We start from the raw sequence: 7,500 nt of genomic DNA, 5'->3' as shown, positions 1-7,500 counted from the left end.
TTCGTTGATAGACCTTATTATTAGTTATACACGGAATACGCAACCCCCCCCTCTCTCTCTCTCTCTCTCTCTCTCTCTCTCTCTCTCTCTCTCTCATCTCGTCTCTCTCTCACTCTCTCTCTCTCTCTCTCTCCGTATTTTGATTTTTAATGCAGTCAAATCTTCATATTTCTTTGAAAATTATTAAAAGATTCTTTATATCCTTATTCGATGTTTCGATTATGGGAATAGTAACGGATCGGAAGAAAATCACTTGATTTCCCTCTCGCCTTCCGGCAGAAGAAATATAACGTCATCAGACTTTTTTTCTTAACTTTACGGTAAGTTGTACTAATCTCATAACTAATGATACAGACCACTAAAAACACTTGATATCGTTACTCGGTGTTTCGATTATGGGAATGCTGTAATAAGATTACTCGGCAACATAATGAAAGGAAATCATTCTGTTTGTCAGCACTCTTCCACCAAATACATGTCACAAGATACGTGACGTATACTCTACAAAGAATGATTCCGTCGGTCAAAATCAAAATAAAAAACAATTCAGTAAACTAACCTTCTGCATTTTATTTAACAATACCAAAACAACCATGAAGCAGTTAAATGCACAGTACTGTTACATACAGTAAATACAGTATGGTACAAGTCAGCTCATTTGATCAGCGCGTGGAAAGGTAAACATTACAGGACAGTACATAATGCAAATGGCCGCTTGTTTACGTAAGTTTCTAGCAAAAAAAAATGGGTAATGGAACAATAAAATAGCTTTCAGTACATTTATTTAAAAAGGAATTAATGTACAGTACTGTACTAAATGTACAGTACACCATATTTACTACGATTTTACTTCAAGTCAGCTGATTCAGAAATGCAGTGCATATGTATGGCAAATTGTTTGTGCAAGTTTTCTATTATGTAGTGTGCAGTACAGGATAATAAAACAATGTACTGTACTGAACTTTACAGTATTATACAGACTACTGTAATATGATAAAGTAAAATATTTGTAATAACCTATTTTATATGAAATGGGGCTATTTGTTGACTTCTACGGCTGAAAATCGTAGACATCTGAGTTAGGTTACGCTTACCCCTAGATCAAAATTTAACACTAACGACTTACGAACAATCCAGCTTACGAACAGACTCTCGATCCCTATTGTGTTCGTAAGTTGGGAACTGCCTGTATATTAAATGTTTGATTTATTTACAAAAACAATTTGATAGTATAAAATAATACAGTATAGTATATAGAAAGTATCGGAAATGGGTGGTAAATACGTTTGAATAGGCAAGTTGCTGGTTGCCATGGCCCAAATGTAATTATTTCTTTTAGTTGTGTTTCGAAATATGCGATTTTCCATTTATACGAGGTCATTGATCGACCAAATTCTCGCATAATTCGAGACCCTACTGTACTATATATATATATATATATATATATATATATATATATATATATATATATATAATATATATATATATATATATAATATATATATAGTATATATATATATATATATACAGTAGGGTCCCGAATTAAGCGTGTTCGAATTACACGATTCCCCTTTTCCGCGATCGCTATTTTCAAAAATAAATTTTCTGTATCTGCGTGGCTGTTCAAAGTTCGAGAGTCAAGCACTACAAAATGTATCAAATCTATTGTCTTTTCAAGTATATTGGTAGCCCTAAATACGGTGATTATAATAAATGTTACAAAACAATATCAACATTACATTTCATTAACATAATTTCATAATGAATAGCCTATTTAAGGATAAAATTCCACATCAACAATGAAATCAACTGTTAACTGTGCGAGTCCAGCTGACAAAATGTAAACAGAAATGTGGTTACGTTCTCGGCAATCATCTTATCTTTCTCCAACCTTACGATAATTGTAATGGTAGTGTTAATGATGGTATATTAAAGCATTATTTTTGTTTAGTACAGTATATTAAAAGCCTTATTTTCCCTCTGGGCGTTCAAGGTTTTCACGAGTAGACTGGGTTCGTTTATCGGCAGTGAATAGCCTAAACTTCGGTAACGAGTCGTCAATATTTTGTCATATTTTAAACAGTATACATTTGATTTGCAAACATTGGTTTGTAGAGTAGACGGTAAAATAAAATCTAGAGAGAGTGAGAGAGAGAGAGAGAGAGAGAGAGAGAGAGAGAGAGAGAGAGAGAGAGAGATTTGATGGCAGAAATGCCCCTCTCTCTCTCTCTCTCTCTCTAGATTTTATTTTACCGTCTACTCTACAAAACCAATGTTTGCAAATCAAATGTAGGCCTATACTGTTTAAAATATGACAAAATATTGACGACTCGTTACCGAAGTTTAGGCTGGCTATTCACTGCCGATAAACGATAACAAACCCTTTAATGCAAACTAACTGTATCCTTTGATATTCCTCTATATTTATCACGAATTCCTTCTATACCTCCTCAGACACTCTTATTTCAAATATCTAAATTATTCTTATCACAACTAACACCATCTAGTCATTTTCATTCCATTATATCTATTATTCCTCTGGATCTTATTCCCTTTCCTTATTCTGTTTATTCGATGGGATTCGTTTTTCCCTTTACCGTCTTCAGAATCTATTTTTAGCCACTGGCAACCAAATCCCCCCCTTCCCCCCGTCCCCTACCATCTCCCTGCGAGTCCACCCAGCCTATCTCATCACTCCCCCCACCTTCATCCTCCCCTGTTCTAGGTCTGTAACCTTCTGCGTCATAATATCTCTCTCTCTCTCTCTCTCTCTCTCTCTCTCTCTCTCTCTCTCTGTCTGTCTGTCTGTCTGTCTGTCTGTCTGTCTGTCTGTCTGTCTGTCTGTCTGTCTCTCTCTCTCTCTCTCTCTCTCTCTCACTCTCTCTCTCTCTCTCTCTCTCTCTCTCTCTCGTTATACAATACTTACAAATAGATGAAGAAACCAAAAGCGGTTTTCTTGAAGTGTCAATTAAATACAAAACGAAAAAAATTATACCGTGTATACATCCATTTCAATCATAGCTTAAAATACGGTAACGATTTTCTTCCGCAAACCACTATTTTTTAGGAAACACCATTCTATTCCAGAAAATTTTTACTCCTTAAATGTCAATTGCGCTATAATAAAACATGTACTTATGTTGTTAAATTTCGGGTGTGTTTTAAAAATCGAGTATTGCTAACTTATTTTTGTTTTACTTTTGGCTGTGATCACATCAGCTGATGTCTAGCTTCCGCGCGAATACAATAACAAAGAATTGTTTACACCATTTCTTAACTTATTCAAACCATCTATACAGTTAATATTACATAAACACCAATGTGTTATAACCTATCATATTTATTGTTTAGTACTTTAAAACCATCCCTCTCTCTCTCTCTCTCTCTCTCTCTCTCTCTCTCTCTCTCTCTCTCTCGCTCTCTCTCTCTCTCTCTCTCTCTCTCTCACACACACATCGAACGTTATAGCGGTAACCTAATTGTTCGGTGACTTTAAAAATAGGCCTAGTACTTTCTTCTTTTACCTTTTTTGCATATGGATCCATAATTGAGGTGGGTACTAGTTGACTTATAACTGAAGTTAGGAAAAGTATTTTGGATATGGAAAGGACAATTATCTTTCGTAACAGTTTAGAATTATCGTAAGTTATCACTCTGTCATTAGCGGCAGTTTGCTATTGTGGATTAAACGCATAAGGAAAAAAAAAAAATTCCAGCTTTGCTACGAATTTAGGAATTTATATGGATACGGTAAGTAAAATATTTGTAATAACATAATGTTTACTAAATGTTTGTAATATCATTAGTTATGACTAAGATCATGTGTGTTTAATGCATTCGTTTGTTTATTATGATCAAAGATGGAGCGTAAACAAATGGAAGGTTTCCGTTTCAGGCGGCATCATAAAGAAAAACATTTCATAAATGGCATTCATATTCATTTATTTGAAAGTTCTAATAAAAAATAATTAGAACATTGGTAATAACAAATTCAACATATAATCTATAGCCTACTTGGTAAAATTGCTGTCAATTAAAAAACACAGATGTATAAATGCGTCTGTTTCTTCGTTGTGATCAGAGATAAACGTAAACAAAACATTGGTTGTCGTTTTCTATTGTGCTTTTTAGCGTGTTTAGGAAACGCATGATATAAAATTTATTTTGATAATTCTGGATTTTCAATCATACAACAAGCTAGTCTATAGAGTGATGGTTTTGCTATTCACCAGTTGTATTATACAATAGATATGACAAACATTAAAATTTGTCTGTATTTTGGTTGTGTTATAACGGGAAATATATGGTGTTTACACCTATCCTGGTTGTAATTTTAACCATTTTTCAAGTTATTAGAACTTTAAAGTATATTAAATGTTTTATTTATTTACAAAAACAATTTGATATCATAAAGAAATACAGTATAGTACAAAGAAAGTATTGGAAATGGGTAGTAAACACATTTGAATAGCCAAATTGCTGGTTGCCATGGCCGCAATGGAATTATTTCTGTTAGTTGTGTGTTTCGAAATTCGCGATTTTTCCATTTACACGAGGTCATTAATCGACCAAATTCTCGCGTAATTCGGGACCCTACTGTATATATATATATATATATATATATATATATATATATATATATATATATATATATATATATATATATATATATATATATATATATATATATATTCTAATGGACACCCAAGGATAAACGATGCATATAGTGAACCTGGAAGAAGTTTCTTTAAAGACAAAACCTTTTGAATTTTTTTTATTGCTCTCCCCTTATTTGATAGTTATCCTTCACTACCGATATGTCCGTGCTTTTGGTGTTCAGGTCACATCAGTCAATTAATAGTCTTTCAGATTATAAGATTAGGATTTCTTAAACAAAAAGGGAATTTAATCTTAGTTCCCTCTATCTCTCTCTATATCATGTAGCACTTTTCCCTAGACAATTTGCAGCCATTGAATGAAATGATTTCTTTAGCTTCCAAAAGTAGTTTTTCAAGGGTGGAGATTTCCTTATGTGCTTAGAATTTTAACACTGTACATGCTTTGGTTACATAAGTAAGAGGGCTGTGGTTTATCTCCTCCTTTGTTAAATACTTGTACACTGAGTACTGTTTCCTTGGAATCGGGAAGAGATGGCGAGTTGAAGTTTCCATCGTATAAGTTTGATAGCTTATGCAGTCTCAAGCACTGCATTTTACACTCCAAGATCAACCATTCAGGGACTAAATATGGCTCACTAATCTTTGCCTGAAAAATTTACCTTTGTGACCTAAAAGATGTACTAGTCAATAAGATTTCAAATCTTTCTGCAGAGTCTTAATAAGATGATAGGGTAAAATAGGCAAATGGCTATATTTTTGGGAAAAAAATAGTTGGTTCCAACTATCTTTATAAACAGAGAGAGAGAGAGAGAGAGAGAGAGAGAGAGAGAGAGAGAGAGAGAGAGAGAGAGAGAGAGAGAGAGAGAGACCAGATTCAGCCTCTGGTTAATCCTGTGAGATTAGGGAAAAAGAACGACATATGTCAAAGTGTCAGTTTCACTCCGTTTGTATGACTCATGTCTAACAACAGTGTTAATTTTTACTTAATGTGGTTGAATTATTATGACAGAAGTACGCTATACAGAGGGTCAAAAATTGTCTCAGCGGCTAGGATAGACTGGCTTTAATATCGTATGGTGTATTGACTCTAAAATCTTTAATCGGCTTGGGATGGCTGAGGAGTATATTTCACACTCATAACTAATTATTGAAAAACATTTAGGCCTTGTATAACTTTAAAATAGTTTTACAGTCTGCTACCCTTGATGTATGGGACAAAACTTTTAAAAGGTTCAGAGTTCAAGACACTTTACTTTTAAGACTTTCAATAAGAAACCTATGTAAGCCTCCAATCGAATATCAAACACAAAAACTTGCTTCACTTACATATGGGATACGTTCAGCTTTGATGTACATATTCAGGTCTGGATGTACTCCCTGAATACGACAGAAATGGACAACAGTTTTGCTGGTCAAAAACTTAAATCCATTCATATTAGCCCAGTGAGTTATTTTATCAATTGAGAGCTGTAGTTCCAGCAAATGATAGAGAGATCATCTACAAAGAGCATTGAGAGAATATCTTGAGGAATCCCCCAGAGGGAGAAATCACATGGTTGCTCTGGCCGGAGCCACAACACTGGGGCTAATGAACTCCGGGGAAGAGGAAGACACACTCACTGACACTGAGGGAGGATACAGAGACCAGGGACCCCATGGCACAAAGGTTGGGGAGCAGATGCACCGTGTCAGGGATTGGGGTTACACCTTTTGACTTAGATTTTGATTTACCCTCAACTTTACCTTTCTTTACCTCCTCCTCCGACCACAATGCCTTGCCAGCAGAGCCAGGAGAAATCAATCCAGACCCAGAAGACTATGGGTTCCCTGACACCATCGCACCTCCTCCTCCACACCTGGCAACACAGGAACAACAACCTGCACAGGGAGGGAGGCAGCCTTGACAACTCATTCATTCAAAGACCTACAGAAGTCAAGACCTTCCTTAGGCCTAATTCTTCATCTATAGTTAGCACGGTCACAACAACAGTCCTCTTTAGCTTTCACAATGGAGAGGTGAACACTAGGGGTCCCCAGCAAACCAGCAAAACCTGAAAAATATGTCGATGTCGATCCACACTCTCCAAACCCTGTGGTGTACTTCCTCAGGAAAAATACTGGGCAGCAGCAACAGACACATTCCTTTTGGAAGAAGCAGCTCCATTGTCCTATTGGGTGTTGTCAAGTCAGACTGATGAAGGACTAGAGCGCTTCTTTCCTTTAAGAGCATAACTCTGCCACTAAACCAGATCCCATGATTGACTACCAGCACAAAGGGATACCTGCAAACAAACATACCCCTGACATGAAGCACAGTGGGAGTGTGGGGCTACATCAATCTTCGCCATCGAGCAGTTGCAGCATCTGCCATTCCTCCGGCAGACACACATTTCCTGTTTTCTTTCCACGATTAACAACAAAGCACAAGAAAATTAATCAACGGCTTGAAGAGTGCTAACCACATATGTGCTAACAGCACACAGATCGAGCAAAATTTAACAGTGAATTGACAGTGAGGGGGGGGGGGGGGTTGGCCCGCTCCCTCATCGGTCGAATAACAGCTCAGTATCCATTTCTAACGACAGATTCTAGTTTGCACCGAAGTAATCTCCTTAATTAAAGGACAAGGTTTGTATGTTTGTGTAGGAATAAATAGTTCACACAGGAAAGGAAATAGGGAAATAAATAAACTATATGAAAAGTAATGAATTTAGAATATAAAATATCTTAAGACCAATAAAAAAGCTAAAATAGATTTGTCAACTTTAAACTATGTAGAGAGACTCATGTCAGCCTATTTCAACATAAAAATTTGTTGCAAGTTTGAACTTTTAAAGTTCCACCAATATTTGACAAATTAACGATTATTATTATTTTCATT

At 35.7% G+C, this 7,500-nt stretch overlaps 1 protein-coding gene across 2 annotated transcripts in view; it reads right to left on the bottom strand.

Annotated features, from left to right (window-relative positions):
- The window catches only part of LOC137646052 (KAT8 regulatory NSL complex subunit 3-like), a 222,856-nt gene that overhangs the window by 25,847 nt on the left and 189,509 nt on the right, over positions 1-7,500 (bottom strand). The gene's annotated exons all lie outside the window — the stretch shown is intronic.

The sequence above is a fragment of the Palaemon carinicauda genome, chromosome 8 (assembly GCF_036898095.1).
Source record: "Palaemon carinicauda isolate YSFRI2023 chromosome 8, ASM3689809v2, whole genome shotgun sequence".
Classification (NCBI taxonomy): Eukaryota; Metazoa; Arthropoda; class Malacostraca; order Decapoda; family Palaemonidae; genus Palaemon; species Palaemon carinicauda.
The sequence above is the reverse complement of the archived record's forward strand: the minus strand, read 5'-3'. Positions and strand labels throughout refer to the sequence as shown.